The sequence below is a fragment of the Solanum tuberosum genome, unplaced genomic scaffold, assembly GCF_000226075.1.
Source record: "Solanum tuberosum cultivar DM 1-3 516 R44 unplaced genomic scaffold, SolTub_3.0 scf00080, whole genome shotgun sequence".
Taxonomy (NCBI): Eukaryota; Viridiplantae; Streptophyta; class Magnoliopsida; order Solanales; family Solanaceae; genus Solanum; species Solanum tuberosum.
Window position 1 is genome coordinate 684,433 of NW_006239007.1, and position 17,023 is coordinate 701,455.

The 17,023-nt window shown below is 36.6% G+C and overlaps 3 long non-coding RNA genes across 3 annotated transcripts in view; all 3 read right to left on the reverse strand.

Moving 5' to 3' along the window:
* Nucleotides 1-110, reverse strand: part of LOC107060432 (uncharacterized) — a 1,482-nt gene extending 1,372 nt beyond the window's left edge. Inside the window, exon 1 of the long non-coding RNA XR_001473365.1 lies at nt 44-110. This is a non-coding gene — a long non-coding RNA (uncharacterized lncRNA). The remainder of the gene's footprint in view (nt 1-43) is intronic.
* Nucleotides 111-210: 100 nt separating this feature from the next.
* Nucleotides 211-1,649, reverse strand: LOC107060433 (uncharacterized). Its single transcript, XR_001473366.1, has 4 exons — nt 1,336-1,649; nt 1,127-1,188; nt 876-975; nt 211-276 (listed from the first exon to the last, which is right to left on the reverse strand). It is a non-coding gene; the product is annotated as an uncharacterized lncRNA (long non-coding RNA).
* Nucleotides 1,650-3,046: 1,397 nt separating this feature from the next.
* Nucleotides 3,047-3,572, reverse strand: LOC107060434 (uncharacterized). Its single transcript, XR_001473367.1, has 3 exons — nt 3,343-3,572; nt 3,190-3,243; nt 3,047-3,066 (listed from the first exon to the last, which is right to left on the reverse strand). It is a non-coding gene; the product is annotated as an uncharacterized lncRNA (long non-coding RNA).
* Between the last annotated feature and the right edge of the window lie 13,451 nt (nt 3,573-17,023).

Genomic DNA, 17,023 nt, shown 5'->3' on the forward strand with positions numbered 1-17,023 from the left:
GTATGTTTTGACAAAGAATTATATTTCAAGAATATTAATGTACCTGTGATTGTCCAAATGTTTGTGTTGGACTATACTAAAAATCTACCACCATGTTTTGTTGTTGACTCTATTTTCGGATAAAATAATTATATAAAAAAAATTAAAAATATATTTCGCCTATTTAAGGAGATCTTAATAAGGAATAATATTTGAAGAATATTAATGTACCGGTGATTGTCCAAATGTTTGTGTTGAATTTTGCTGGACATCTGCCACCATATTTTGTTGTTGGCTCTATTGTGCGGATAGAAAATAATAACATCAATTTTTTAAAAATATCTCTTTTAGAGATTCTTGTTACTAAATTCTTAAAAAAGTGTTATGGGAACGGGATACGAGGAGATGAATTTTGAATTTGAAAAAATGGCATGTTCTCACTCTGTGAAGAACTTCCAAAAGAAGGGGTGTATGTGTAATTGCAAAAAGTATTTGCTACTCTTTTCTCTTTGTTCATCCAATCTTGATATATGCTCCTTGGGATACTTGTACTAAAATAATAATGAAATAATGAAACTAAAAAGGAAAATTGAGAAGAATTTTTTGTAAAGAAATATTATGTGAAAAATATAATGACCTATAGGGATTAACCCAATTATTTGTCTCAAACAGTTGAGGAGTTGTTTGTTGTGCAGCAAATTGAACACCCATCTTTTCTTGTTTCTCCAATTCCATCTAATCAAAATTATTTAGACATAAATAAAATCTTATTGATTAACATTAATAGTTGATTTGATGCATTATTTCTAAGAAAAATAATTGTTTTTTTGAAATTTGTGATTTCACATAATTCTTCAACGATAAATAAAGAAAAGAAATTTGGTGAAACAACAAACCTTTCTAGCCATAACTTTTTGGATAGATTTTTGCAAGTTGCTCTCACACCAAGAGAGTTGATGAAGAGAAGACACTTGCTCTGGTCCTGGAACATAGTCCCTATAGAACAAGTTAGCAATTTAGACGATTGAAATAGAAGATAAGTTAAATGTCTCTATAAATGTTTAAGGTGATGTCATTGTATTAAACCATAATGTTATAATTAAGAATAACAACAAAAGAAAACACTTGTGATACTAAATCAAATGACCTTATGTTAGCATCTACAATCTGCAATTCCAATGTGCACTTCTTGATTTGCAGCTCCAAATTCTACATCAAAGAATTTTAAGTTAAAATGATTTAATCAATTTCACTCATTAGTTAACATTTATTTATTAAGACTATTATTAATTTGTATTTGAATGTCTCACTTAATTAAAAAAATACTTATGAGATATCAAATTAAGTTATGCTTACCTCGATCCTATAGAAATTAAGACACTAGCAGCAGGTTGAAACATCCAAAAGAAGCCATCATGAAAAAGTTTAATTCATTAGTAAGAGAAATTTCACTTAATAAAAAAGAAATCAAGTATGACGTACTTGGTTGTAGTATCTAAGTACATTTAAATAAATCAAAATAGTGTAAAACTTATATAATATTAGTTGTTTAAGCTCTCTTATATTGTCTATCTGAAGCATGCATAATGGAGGAGGGTTACGTTATCGAAAATCAATCGAAAACAACTTTCTACCTCATAAAGAAAGGAGTAAGATTATGTGCATCTTACTCTTTATACTTAATCATTTATATATTTTCATTTAATAATAAATTTTTATTTGAGTGAATATTTTATTCATTTATACACAATATATTTTCTAAATTTCAATGTTTTCTTTTCGAAATAAAGCTCCTAATTCTCTCTTTATTCAATTATTATCATTTGTTAATCTCCTTATAAATATATTTTTTTGTTTACAATATTTGTAAATAACTTTGAACAAAATATAATCATAGAGAGACAATAAACTGATCCAAAAATTAAGGAGTGAGAAAAATATAAGAGATCCAAACTGTTTATCAAGAAGCTGTAGCTTGCTAACATCTCCCTTGATGTTGTTCAATTGACTCAATTTGGCCACCTTTTCCTTCATTATATACCCAAAAATATTAGTAATGGTGAGAAAAATTGATCTCAATAATTAAATTTTATTACAACTCTTTCTCAATAATGCCCTTTTTGACTTAAAAAAAAAAAAAAAACTTGTTATATTTAATGAAGTAAAAATCATTTAGTATTTCGGTAATTTTGAGGATGTCATTTTTAGAATCTCTTAATTATTATTGACTTCATTTTAACTTGTCTGTTTGATTTTGTAATGACATAAAGTTTAATAAATCAAAAGAATGATTTTTTAATCGTATGATTTTAAACTAAAGAGAGGTGGAAGGTGTGAAAATATCCTTTAATTTTATCGTCATAAACATGTTACACAAAAAGTTGAATCTAAAGAGATGTCAAAAAAATGAGTATCTTGATGGATTAATTGAATATCCCACATCATGGATTAAATGAAATCTTTTTCTCTTTATAAGACTTATACAATCTTCCTCTCTTTGAAATGTTTTCTGAAGTGTGAGTTAGAATCATCGTGAACTAACTTGACATGATCAGATCCAAAACTGATGTGGACCTTAGAATTATTAATAGATGTGGTCTGGAAATCATGCTCTAGACTTGACAATGAAATCCCAAATAAAGAATATATGGATCTGGACATGGAGGTGAGGGTGAGGTGATAAATTAAATCCCCACAAAGAATGTCTAGATGAAGAGGGGGGTGATAAATGAAATCTCGGATAAAGAATGTCCAAATCTAGGTGTGGAGGGGTTGGGGTTAATAATTCATACAAGGGTTGAGCAATTATCCTTTTTTGATCTAGCTTTTAGAGTATGAGTTAGACTCAAAATCTAACATGATACATTCTTTTAACAACAAACTAGAAAAAGAAAAGTAACTAAATGTAAATGGAGCAAGTACTAATTTTCATTTCATACTCCATTAATTTCACATTCATTTAAAGATTATACAAATTAATTAACATTAATAGACACAAGACTTAATTTTAAAAATAGAAAATTCATGCAAATACATATCTATAATGAACATGTGAAAGAGTAAAGTACCTTAACATCGCCCATGTGACTAACCCCATCAAAAGTAAAAAACAAAAAAACTCATAAGTTAGTGCTACAGTATATAAGTTACTGCTTAATAACTAAATAAAAAATTCAACTAAAAAAATTTAGAATTAATTAGTTAATGTACGTCAATCTCCTCTCAACCGGAAGCTTAATATAGCGTTCAAGCATGTCTTCAATTCTACAAAAGTAACAATTTAGTATAAATAGCTTATCATTTTATAGATTAATAAATAGCATTACGTAACAGTAAGTTTTGTTGGTATTGTAACTGCAATACCTTTTTTGGCTACAGAATTTGTTGAGTCGATTAGAGGGTGAGAACGCAACAAACAAGACATGCACATCACAACAAATTGCAATCTCTTCTGCCTTCCTTAATAAACTACTACATCGCTTAGAAAAGGCGGCTTTACATTTATTCGTTGTCTTCAAATTTTTTTATCTCAATTTTTCTATCCATATTTTAAGGGAGTCTCTTCTCACCCTTGGAAGGAACAATAGCTTAGAGTGTTGCTTGAAGTGTACAAACAATGCAATGACAGAAAGAGAAGGCTCAAAAGAGCTAATTTATAAGCTCAAAAAAGTTATTTGGGTCAAATAAGTATTTAATAAAAAGTAGGTTAGCCTCATCCAAACATGGTCGTAGTCAAATTATTAAATGCTAAATTATCAAGTTAATAAATGCTATATTATCACAATGAATAGGACATTTTGATAATACTCCCTCGGTTTTAAAAAAATTTGTCTAATTTTACTTGACACAAAATTTAAGAACAAAATATTTCAATCTTGTGGTTTTAAATTAGTGTTATGTCATATACAAAAATGTTCTTTAATATTGTAGCCTTAAAACATACCTTTTGAAAAGTTAAAATTAAATTGTTGCCAAAAAAGAAAACAGGTCATTCTTATTTTTTATCAAAATAAAAAGAAAAAAAGTCAATCTTTTTTTAATGGAGTGAAACAGGTCATTCTTTTTTTATCAGAATAAAAAGAAAGTAAGTCATTCTTTTTTTAACAGAGTGAATATGTCAAGCCCTGAGGCTACCCCCTTGACGTAAACACGGGACCTAGGATCACGAGTGACCCCAAGCTAACCTTAAGCTAGCATATCATTAGCAAAACTGAACATATCTATGAAATCATGAACTAATGCGGAAGCTAAAGCAATTATTACTGACAGTGAGGAATACCCAAAGCTGGTCTGAATATATATAAAACTGAATAAGATTTTAGTGATACTGAACAATCACTCAAGAGCTAAAGCTGAATCTAATACTATGTCTGAAAAGCCTGTAACTGACTAGAAGTGCTAGGACACGTCCCCAACTAACCCTAAAAACTGAAAATAAAATGAAAGACTAAATCTGAAAACATGTTTATTGTCCTCGAAGTATGAGGACTCACCACTAATGCTGCTTAGTATGGATCGCGAACCGATCTACCTATGATCCGAATGCTAAGGAACTGAACCTACATCATGAAAAGATGTAGCGCGGAGTATGCGTCAGTACTTGAAAGGTATTGAGCATGCAGGATAGGATAAAAGCTGAACAAAACATATAAATGAACAAAGCATACTGAGAATTGATATAATCTGAACATGATGAAAATACTGATATATATATAGAAATGAACTAAAGCTGAATGCAATGACCAAATACATAACATGTTGAGACTGAATACTGAAATATAACTGAAAACCTGGTCAAATGCAGTAAAGTCTAACTGTGGGAGCCACTATTAAATGACATAAAACCAAGTGAGCTAAACGTGGAGTCTGATGTATAAGCCTCATCGGGAGGACCCAATATACCTTGCCAAGGGTATAATGGCATGACTGGCGTGATCACTAAATTTGATGCCCAATGAAGGGGACTTATAATCCTACGGGGGAACGTAGTTCTGGGACATTAAGGGTATGTTGAACCTTAGTCCTCTCGGTGCTAAACATACTCCCAACTGGAATATGTATATAATACGACATAACTGAATCACTGGATTAGCTTATTATTCTGACATGCTAACTAAGAATGTATAATTTATGTACTAACGATGACGCATTCAAAATCTGAGGCATGTATACCTGTTTAACTGACCTAGCAAGTGTATTTCATGAACTAAGAGGATCTACACAACAAGGGTTCTAAATTTCATGCAAAGAACTAAGCAACGATTCCACAAAAGCATGATAATCTGATTAGGAATACTGTAACAGCTAAATTACAACTAATATCTAAGGTTTTAGAAACCCTAGGTCTAAGCAAGATATAGTGAATCAAGAACCTAACTAAATTCTAGGGACCTAATGGATGAAAGGAACCCACTCCCACATACCTGGTGATGAATTTCACGGACAAATCTTTCGATTTTGGGGCTGGAACTGAAGAAAACCTGCTGCGTTCTTGGAAGGGTTTGGTCAACTCTTTTTCCTCTTTTGCTCTAAGTTTTAATAAATTTTGGTGAATGAATCGCTTAGAGTAAAGTCTGACTAGAATACTAGGCTAAAACTGACAAAAACGACGTACTTTAGGGATTAAATGACGTAGTTTAGGAGTCCAATGCATAGGGGAAAAGACAAAAACAACCCTAACTTAAAATCTGATGGGGCCATCGCCTGACCGATGGACCATAGATCGACTGACGGCCCATCCTCTTAGTCCCGTCGTTTGGTTGTCAGAGAGTTGGAAACTGGGGTCAAAACCACGGACCTAGACCACTGACTGTGGTCCAACCTATGGTTCGTAGGTTTTGTTGTGGGTCGTGAGTTCCTGGAAATTTTTGGGGCCCTGAACCATGGGCCATCAACCACAGAATGTGGTCTAACCGATGGTCCGTTGGTCAGGCGTGGTCCTGGATTTTCTTGGGAAATGCTGAGGTAATCAACCACGGACCACACTTACGGTCTGTGGTCCCTTTTACGGGCCGTGGATGGCCTCCATTGGTGGCACCTGCAACTTCTGGAAAATTTGTCATTTGGTCCTTTTTGAATCTAGGGTGTTATATTATCTCCCCATTGGGAACATTCGTCCTCCAATGAAGTCTAAACTAGCTGATTATGGAGGGAAGGAGATGCAATCCCTACCACTAAGTACCGAAAACTGAAATCTAACTAAACTGAGTTCCAAGAACATGCATATGTTGAAATGCAAGAACCCCGAAGGAACAAGATACTAAGGCTGAATTTACGCAAAAGTAAACTGAGGGACTGGAGAGCAACTATTACTTGAAACTGAAACGGAGTCGGAAGGAAAAAGATGACGTAATACCGCAGAAACTAGTAGACCAAACTAGAGCCTCGAGCTAGGGATCTAGAGTTTGATGTTGAGGGTTATAATCATAGATAAGGCGTCCCATGCTTAGAATAAGGGGTTTAGTGGTTAAACATCAAGGTACGTGTTAGACCCCGTGGTTTGGAAGACTGATGTTTGTGGAATCAAATGACACAACTTTTGATGCAAGTGTCTACGATCGTGCAGTAGTATAATAACCCAACCAAGGGTTGGGGTCGAGTCCCAAGGGAGTGGTAGTGAAAATAGTAGTTAAACTAGGATCTTAATTTGATTAGCTGTAGTTTGAGAAATTTGTGAATAAAACAAACTAAATTCTATGGGTGACACAAAAAGTGTCAAATATCAATGGGGTTTTTTTTGAGAAGATTAAATAAAAACAACAGTAAAATATAAAGGAAATCAAGTGTGGGGAGAGATTCTTGGGATGTGACCGCAATATATGTTGGTATAAGTCGTTGGGTACATGTTTCCGGTAGGAAATTTGCAAGATAATAGTGACTAGGCTAAGCTTTAGATGGAAATAAGTTCCCTCTCGGTCAACTTACCCCGTTTCAAATGGGTTCCTCTCGGACACCCATTTGCCGCATGAAGGCTAGCCTATGCCTTACCCCACTCAGTCTCTCGAGCTGAGTGTTAGGATATGGGACTAGGGCTCACCCTCTCGGGTTGAACCTCATGTCGACCCACTCCTTAGGCCATCAGTCTAGCGGTCTTGGTTTCGCGACCTCTCTCTCTCTCGAGCAAGCCGTAAACACATGAGTGGTTTTGTATTTGCAACTACAAACCCATTAAATTAAACCACAACCACTAGGTGAAATCACCATTAAAATACATCTAGCCTATCATCAAGCAAAACCCAACAATAATATCAACACATATTTGCTAAATCACACCCCAAGAATGGGGGATTTTAGCCACACATCAAGAAATAAGAAATTATACCTAAAATAATGTTGAAATCAAGTGGGTATAAGAAATTAAACCTTGATTTAAGCAAAGAAAGAAGAATAGAGAAGACCCACTTCCAATTTGGGGAACATGAACTCCTTTCTTCTTCAAGTCCTCCAAAAATCCTCTCCAAACTTGAGAGAAAATATCAAAGCTAAAGTAAAAATTACAATAATGTTCAGACTCTCCTCTCTCTTCTAAAAACTAGTAAAGAGTTTAGTATTTATAGACTTCATAAAATAATGCTTGCTGATCGCTCGGCGAGGTTAGTCGCGAACGCCGAATGACTCGGCGATTTGCCCTTCTTCTAGTTCACAGCCGTTTGTGTTTTGCATTCAGTATCTGTGCGTTCTGAATCATTGGGCGGTATACTTCTGCTTCGCGGAACTGATCGATGAAGCACTGACTGCTCATTTCATAGAATTTTTTATCCTTCTCCTTCAGGGTTTCGCATACTGGAACAAAGGGCGGAGTGCGTCCCTTCGGCGATTCGCCAAGCATGCTTGGCTATGCTCAGGCTTCAGTTTCTTCGTTCTTTTCAGTCTTTTTATTTCTTTTTGCGCCTAAGTGTCCATGCTTCCACTAAAACTTTAAATACCTGAATCTTAAGTGTTTTTCATCAAATATTTAGACTAAATAAGCATTTGAGGACACTATTTCCATTAAAATAAAGCCCTAAATGAGTCCAATTTGTGGACTCATCAACAACCCCAACTTAAACTTTTGCTTGTCCTCAAGTAAAACTCAAGTTTAGCAGTTCAAATAGGATGTCTCAAATAGTGCTACACAAGACTAAATCATGAACATACACAACAAGACTCAGATTACTCATGCAAAGATCAATTGTGTACTCAAAGATTCAAGTTGTGACACACCATTGCAAAAAATTCTCATGCTCGCAATACTTGTTACTTGTGCAAGTTCAAGCTCAACAAGAAGTATCTAAATGCCCTCACATAAAGAATGATTCCATATTTACACACAGAGGGGAATCAATTCAAGATCAGGAATCAGATGCAACGCTCACACTCAAAAAGAGGAACACAATGCATGTTTTCACCCATAGGCTTGCCCTTATTTCCAATCGATCTTCGGTTCGGCTCACTCAAGATCAAAAAAGTCTTTCTAAGGCTTGTAATGGGGTTGAGTGCAAAGGTATGGTCATTTAGGCTCAGTGACTTTTTCCTCATGAGATGTGGTATTCTCAAGGCATTCCCTTCTTTTCCTTTATCAATTCTTTTTCTAGTGCTTCTAAGTCATCTTTTTATTCACCTCCAAGGATTGCTTGGAAACCCAATTTCTTTTGTACTTTTATTCCACAACTTTTTTTTATGGAGGGTTTCCATTGTTCCACAACACCATGGGTTAAGGGAGACTTTTCTTGCACTTCTTGACTTCTCCTTTTTCCTTTTCACCACATCCCCAACTTAGGCTTTTTCCCTAAGTTGGCTATTCACTAAACCACAAATCAATAGGATTATAGGTAGTGAGTTAAGTAAGGTTTAGGGTTCATCACTGTTCTTCCAAAGAAAGGTAAGGCTCAAAGGGTGTTCAAGAGAATTTCACACGCTCACGGGTAGGCACAAAAGAGGTATATGTCAAATTTGGCTCACACTCTTCAAAAGTTGCCTAAGATCATTTCAAGAGCACACCTTACTAAATCAATCAGACTAACGAGGCAAATTCTAGGTTTATTCATGCAAGGTTCAAAGTAAGCTGATCACACAAGGCATCAACACTTAAGTCAAACAAGACCACACATTTTTGCTAGTGTACAACGGTCATTACAAGAGAATCAATTTGATAAATGGCTAATCACAACGAGATGCAAAAAGTTCACATATTGCCTATGCAACTTCATTTGGTTTTGTCGCAGCCGCGCGTTCATGTTTGTTCAATTGAGAGCACCATTCAAGTCATTGATATTGATCAAAACCGAAACTTGAATTTGTACAAGAACAGCCACTTTCAACACAAGAGGTGGCGAAAATTTTCAAAAAATGAAAGTTTTTCGGAAGGGTCAATTATTTTTCAATTAAACCTAAGAGAGAGTCCTAAACTCAAACAATCGCAAAACAAACAACCCAATATCAAACAGTCAACCCAAGTGTATATCAAAGACAGCATTCGACACAATATCAAAGGTGTGAGCCTCACCCCACCACAACAAAAGCGTTTGTCCTCAAATGCAAGATATAAAATATTCAGCAGTAAAAATAAAGAAACTTAGAGCAGAAGGTAAAGAGGGGGTCTTGTTTATGCATTCACTTCATTTGCAAGTGCATTGGTTTTTTTGATGCATCAGCTTGATACAAAACAATAGCTCCTGAAGTGTTTCCATTCTGGTTCGCATTGTTTTCATTTGCCTTAGCTTCTGCAGCGATGTTAGCCTCACCCATTCTATCCATGTCATGAGCTGCCAAAAAGGAATCTACGGCTGTGTAGAATCCGTGTCTCCATAGAGGAATGGTGGGATCAATAAGAGTCTTCCTTTTGGCCCTAGCTTCCTTGGTATATTTCCTTTGTCTGGCTAGCTTTGCTTTCTTTTCATCTTCTTTAAACTCACGTGCTCTTATGTTCCGGGGTGGTTCATTTCTCCCTGTGACTTTTGGTCTAGCCATTTCTGCAAAGCTTCGAATACAAGTTAGACAGTAATTTAAACAGCAGAAGGGAGGGTTCCAAGTGCAGAATTGCATTGGCAAACTAGTTGGCGAAGTACTTATCTAGCTAGGCTATTCGTTGAAAATTATGTACGAATGATACAAGGGCGCAGACAAAGGGCGAACAAAAGGTCTTTCGGTGAGTCGCCGAGTGGGGTTTGCAATTTAGGCTGACCGTCGGAAGCCACAAATCAATAGATCAAAGGCTAAATGAGGACATTAGGCGAACCGCCGAGCAATTTGGCAAGTTTTGTTCATCTCGCTGAACTGTCAAACGTGTCTATTTTCTACCCATTTCTTTCAAATTTCACCCCGCAACCCAGATAATGCAATTTAGGCTTAAATAACACAATTTCAATGAAGACCTATAGAAGTTTTGATAACCCACCACCCCCCCCCCCCCATAAAAAAAAATTAACTCAAAGCACAGTCGAATGGGAGTCCCTCAAAATACGCAAAAGCTACTGAGTCATAATCAATAATATATGCAATCCCAGTAACTCAGAGACTCATCAAGGATTTTATACTATCAATCATTATGCAAATGAGTACAAATTTTGATAAAATAACTGAGGGGTTCGATTACCAACCTATGGTGCTGAATTAGATTGTACTGACATGCTAGGCAGCAATGCGATCCAAATCCGCGCACAATTCGACACATATAATACTTTAAAATTGCAAGAAATATAAAGCTAAAGTGCAGATGTGACTTTGATAGGATGAAAAAGTGAGAGGAAATGAATGAAGTAGAACTTTTAAACCTGTGGCTTGCAAAAACCATTCAGTTACCACCCACTCGGTGACGTGAGTCAGGCTCGCCCAATCACTCGGCGAAGCGCCAAGTGATTACTAACTTCGCTTAATGAAACAAGATTTGCATCTCATGTGAGAATCCTAACGGCGGCCTACATCGAGGTCGCCGACATAGTCGACGACGCGCCTCTCATTACCTACCGATCGCCGAGTTTTGCAGGATCTAAGCTGATAGTGTCTTGAGTCAGATGGTAAAAAAGATCGAGGTCGCCGAACAAGCCGGCGGCACGCAAATCGGATCATTTGTTCGCCTTCATACACTTTTCCAAACATTTCCCTAACTTCAATCTGTACAAGTATCACACCATTAATTCACCAAGGAATAAAAGTAATTAAAAAGGGTTTGGGTTGCCTCCCAAGAAGTGCCTTAGTTAACCTCATGGCACGACGCAAGTCAGACCTCTATTCCTCATCCTCAGAGTCACCCATGGTGTAGTTGAGCGAGTCCTCGGTGAACGGTGGATAGCGACCTGTCATCAAATGCGAGATTTGAGCATCCTGCAGCTGGATAGTCATGGAGTTTGAGGTAGACACCTCATTTAGCATTTCCATGTTATCTGTCATCTCATTCAACCTCTTATTTTGTTCGGCAATCTTTTGTTGAATGAGGGCAAGGACCTCATCATCTCGTGCACTTCCATGATTCTTCCCATTTTGGCACTCTTGGAGGATGACATGTTTCTCCCTTTCCATGGCTTGCACTTCCAATGCCAAAACTCAGTTGGACAAAGCATCCAACTTAGTAACCAGAGTATTCCACTCTTTTTCTTTCTTTGTCTCCTTGTTGACTTCAACCATGCCATCAAGGGTTTTTGCTATGACCTCATAGGGTTGACACAACACACCACCTGTAAACAATTGATTCACTTTACTTCTATTCTCAAGTCCCAAACTTCTATAGAAGCATTCCAGTAACGCTTTGTCAGTCATCCCATAAGACGGGCATGGACTTAGCACTGTTTGAAATTTCAACCACATTTCCCTGAGGTTGAGCAGTTTCAAGAGGGGATGATCCGTGTGAAGTCCGTAGTAGTTTTCCATTTTTCGTTCCTCTGCGTCAATACACAAACACGCAAAACAAAACTAAAGATCAAATCAGTGAAAACTATAACTAAAAAGAATACAATATCTAATTAACTACACAACTTTTGATGCAAGTGTCTACGATTGTGCAATAGTATAATAACCCAACCAAGGGTTGGGGTCAAGTCCCAAGGGAGCGGTAGTGAAATTAATAGTTAAACTAGGATCTTATTCTGATTAGCTTTAGTTTGAGAAATTTACGAATAAAGCAAAGTAAATTCGATGGGTGACACAAAAAGTGTCAAATATCAATGGGGCTTTTGTCACAAGATTAAATTAAAACCACAGTAAAATATAAAGAAAATAAAGTGTGGGGATAGATTCATGGGATGTGACAACAATATATGTTGGTATAAATCGATCGTTACATACTTTCAATATGAAATTTGCAAGGTAATAGTGACTAGGCTAAGCTTTAGATGGAAATAATTTCCTTCTCGGTCAACTTACCCCGTTTCAACTGGGTTCCTCTTGGACACCCATATGCCGCATGAAGGACAGCCTACACCTTACCCCACTCACTCTCTCGAGCTGAGTGTTAGGATATGGGACTAGGGCTCACCTTCTCGGGCTGAACCTCATGTCAACCCACTCCTTAGGCCATAGTCTAGCGGTCTTGGTTTCGCGACCTCTTTCTCGAGCAAGCTAAAAACACATGATTTGTTTTGTATTTTCAACTACAAACCCATTAAATTAAACCACAACCACTAGTTGAAATCACCAATAAAATACATCTAACCTATTAGCAAGCAAAACCCAACAATAATATCAACACATATTTGCTAAATAACACCCCAAAAATGGGGTTTTTTAGCTACACATCAAGAAATAAGAAATTATACCTAAAATGATGTTAAAATCAAGTGGGTATAATAAATTAAACCTTGATTTAAGCAAAGAAAGAAGAATAGAGAAGACCCACTTCCAATTTGGGGTAGATGAACTCCTTTCTTCTTCAAGTCCTCCAAAAACCCTCTCCAAACTTGAGAGAAAATATCAAAGCTAAAGTAAAAATTACAATAATGTTCAGACTCTCCTCTCTCTTCTAAAACTAATAAAGATTTTAGTATTTATAGACTTCAAAAAATAGTGTTGGAGGATCGCTCGGCGAGGTTAGTCGCAAACGCCGAATGACTCGACGATTCGCCATTCTTCTAGTTCATAGCCATTTTTGCTTTGCCTTCAACATCTGTGCATTCTGGATCATTGGGCAGTATACTTCTGCTTCGTGAAACTGATCGGCGAAGTGCCGGTTGCTCCTTTCATCGCCTTTTAGATCCTTCTCCTTCAGGGCTTCTCATACTGGAACAAAGGGCGAAGTGCATCCCTTGGGCGATTCGCCAAGCATGCTTGGCGATGCTCAGGCTTCAACTTCTTCGTTCTTTTCAGTCTTTTTGTTTCTTTTTGCGCCTAAGTGTCCATGCTTCCACAAAAACTTCAAATACCTGAAACTTAAGTGTTTTCATCAGATATTTAGACTAAATAAGCATTTGAGGACACTATTTCCACTAAAATAAAGCTCTAAATGAGTCCAAAAATTGGACTCATCAAAGACCATTTAAGATTTAATTGAGGGTTTCAAGGGCAAGTGCCAAGGCAAAAGGGCAAAGCCTAAGCCGAAGGCCAAGGCTGCCCCAACCTTGGCCAAGCACTGCCCAAGGTTCACGAACACCTTCACGACCAGTGGTCTTGACCACAGATCGAGGGAGGTCTCATGAAGTCCCCTTAGATTTGTGGGAGGCAAGGCCTTGAGGCCAAGCTACTACCTAAGGGACCACAACCATCACTACGACCAGTGGTCTTGACCACAGATCGTGGGAAGTCTCGTGGTCATGGTTTAGCCTTGAGGAGGCCAAGACCCTTTAGCTAAGAAACTTCCCAAAGGACCACGGGCTGGACCACGGCTCGTGGTCTTGACCACAGCTCGTGAGGTCCTCTCGTGGTACCTGGGAGCGGGCTGCCTAGGGAGGGATAGTTTTGTAAATTCATTTTTAACTAGTTTTAAGTGGGGCTCGTTTTATATGCAATTTATACACCTATATAAGATATTTTAAGCTTTTAACCACCCATTTAAGTCACTTTTCACAAGACCCAAATCAAATCCCTAAATTAGTCTTCTCTCAATTATTTCTCTCTAGAAAATCCAAGACTTGAAGAAGATGATAGAGCTTAAAGCTTAGGTCAAGAACAAAGACTCCATTGTTGAAAGCTTGTGGTAGGACTTTGAATTAAGGTATGTTAGCTTATTCATAGATGGGTTCTTCCACCCATAGAGCCCCCAAGATTTCCCCCAATTGTGAAGTCAAAAACCCAATTCTAGTTAGGGTTCTTCTTACATTGTGGGTAGTGTTTTGGTATGATTCCAATCTAGTGGATAATGCCTAATTATGATTGTATTAGCTTTGAATTATGATATTATGATGAATTCATGTGATTTCTATGGTTAACCCTAGTCTATTTGATGAATGTGATATTTTGTGGGTTTATGCCATTAGAGGTGAAATTGAAGGTTCATAGGTGATCTTCTCAAATCAATGTCATGTGTAGTAATTGTTCAAGGTTAGGAACATATAATTATGAATTGAACTAGACTTTATTGAATATGAAGGATCATAACTAGTAAAGTTGAATTTGAACCTTTATGATCAATTATGACTAGAATCACATATTCATGAAGGATGTGATTAAAATACTATGAAATATAGGTATAATGATGAGATTAAGAAAGAAATCTTGAGAGTAAGGCTTGTTAGCATAATAGTTAAGGCTTTAGAGTGAAGCTAATATGATTAATTATTGATGCTAAGGCTTTGAGAGTAAAGTCTAAATGAGAATAAAAGCTTGATAGATAGAGTTATGGTGGAAGATCTTTACCTACCTAACCTACCTTATAAATGCTTGAAAGTTTAAAGTGATAGAATCACTTGAACATGGATTGATTGTCAAGGACATCCTTCCATGAGACATAAGTGTTAAGCAAGGCTTAACAAGTAAATCTTGGGGTGTATAAAATGAGATGGAGTGTCACACAAGATAGGGTCCGGGCTCTAAGTCGAAAGGAGAACAACACCTAGTTGATGTGAGGACTATCCAAGTTAAACGGGGAACTCTTACGTAGTAGAGTGTGGGTTTTCCCAAAGTTAGGTCTCATGAGATGGAAGCCTTCACATAGTTTAGTTAAGGTTTGTAGTAGCAATCTCCATATCCAATTAACTAAGACATGCTTGAAGAAGCATCTCATAGTGTTCAAAAGTATAAATGAACTAAGACTTACTTAATGAAGTACCTCATAGTGTTCAAGAGTATAAATGGACTTAGACATGCTTAAGATAGTATATAATAGGGTCCATGTTAATAAGGAACTTAGAAATGCTTAAAAAGTGTCTCATAGGGTTCAACCTAATAATGAACTAAGATGTGCTTAAGGGAGTACCTCATAATGCTCTAAAGTTAAAGAGAGGAACTATGTTCCTAACCAAGAAGTATTAGTATGAGGACTTAAAAGTAGTACTTAGCATGAATAGTATTATGGGATGCTATTCATGCATTGCACAAGTATGACTTAATGTTATTCAAGAAAGTTTTCTCTTATGATGTGTTATTGATGGATGTTGCTATATTGATATGATTGACTTAAGGTGATAGTTCCCTTGTCTATATGAAGAAAGCTAAGAATGAGACCAAGTGAATGGTAGGTATGTATATGGTGACTTCAATACCATGCTTAGTGTGAATGGTATTATGGGATGCCTTGCATGCATTGCACAAGTGTGCTTTGAGGTTACTTAGGAGTATAGTACTCCTATAGAGTGAAAGCCTAAGATTTACCATGCATATAGATTATGACTAATATGACCAAAAAGGGGTACTTAGCTTGGATGGTATTATGGGATGCTATTCATGTACTGCACAAGTATGCCTTGAGGTTACGTGAGAATAGTCCTTTATGATATGAATTACTAATAGTTGGGTGAAGCTTATATGATGTCTATGTTGGAGACTTTGCTTATTAAATGATATTGTCTCTTATACTTATAGTTGATGTTTCATGAAGTATTGGATGATGTCTTATGTTGACTAACCCTTATGATATGCTCTTATGTTATTATGCTAGGTAACATATTTAGTACATTTTGTACTAACACATACTTGCCTACATTCTAATCAAATGTAGTGTTCAGATATTTGAGTTCCAATCTTGAAGCTAGGTTTCTAAGGAGATAAGGAGTTAAAGATCTTGGTGAGTCCTCATAGCTTCGAAGACAAAACCCACCATTTCCTTTATGTATTTATTTTCATGTTGAGACTATTGTATGGGCTGTGTACCAAGAGTTCTATTCTAAAGTTGTATTAGATGGTTTGAGACAAAGTATAGAAAGACTTCTGTTTGGTTTTATAAATTTTTTTATTGTATGGATAAAAGTTTTTAAATTTTCTGTACTTTTCTATTATCTTATGTTATGATGTTTTAAGGGATTGTATGCGACCCCTTCGGGGTCAAGTATGCCATGTTACACCTAGGATATACTCTTGGGTCGCGATAGATGATGATACTTGGCGTTCATGGCTTCTTCTGCTTCCCAAGTAGCTCCTTCTACGGAATAACTCCTCCACAACACATTTACTAAAGCCACTTGTTTGTTTCTCAACCTACAAACCTGATGGTGAAAAGTCTCAACTGGCACCTCTTCATAAGTGAGACTGTCCTTCAGAGCCACACTCTCTAATGGTACTATGGATGCCAGATCACCCATACACTTCTTCAACAAGGAAATGTGAAAGACTGGATGAACCGCTGCTAGTTTTGCTGGAAACTCAACTCATAATCCACCTTACCAACCCTTTTCAAGATTCTATAAAGACCTACATATCTAGGACTAAGCTTCCCTTTCTTGCCAAATATCATCACGCCCTTCATAGGTGACACCTTCAGGAAAACCCAATCATTGATCTCAAACTCTAAGTCCCTTCTCCTTACATCTGCATAAGATTTCTGATGACTCTGAGTTGTCTTAAGTCTATCTCTGAAGAGCTAAACTTTTTCCATAGCCTTATGAACCGAATCTAGCCCAATCAATGCTACTTCACCTACTTCAAACCAACCAACTAGAGATCTACATCTATGCACATACAATGCCTCATAAGGGGCCATCTGAAT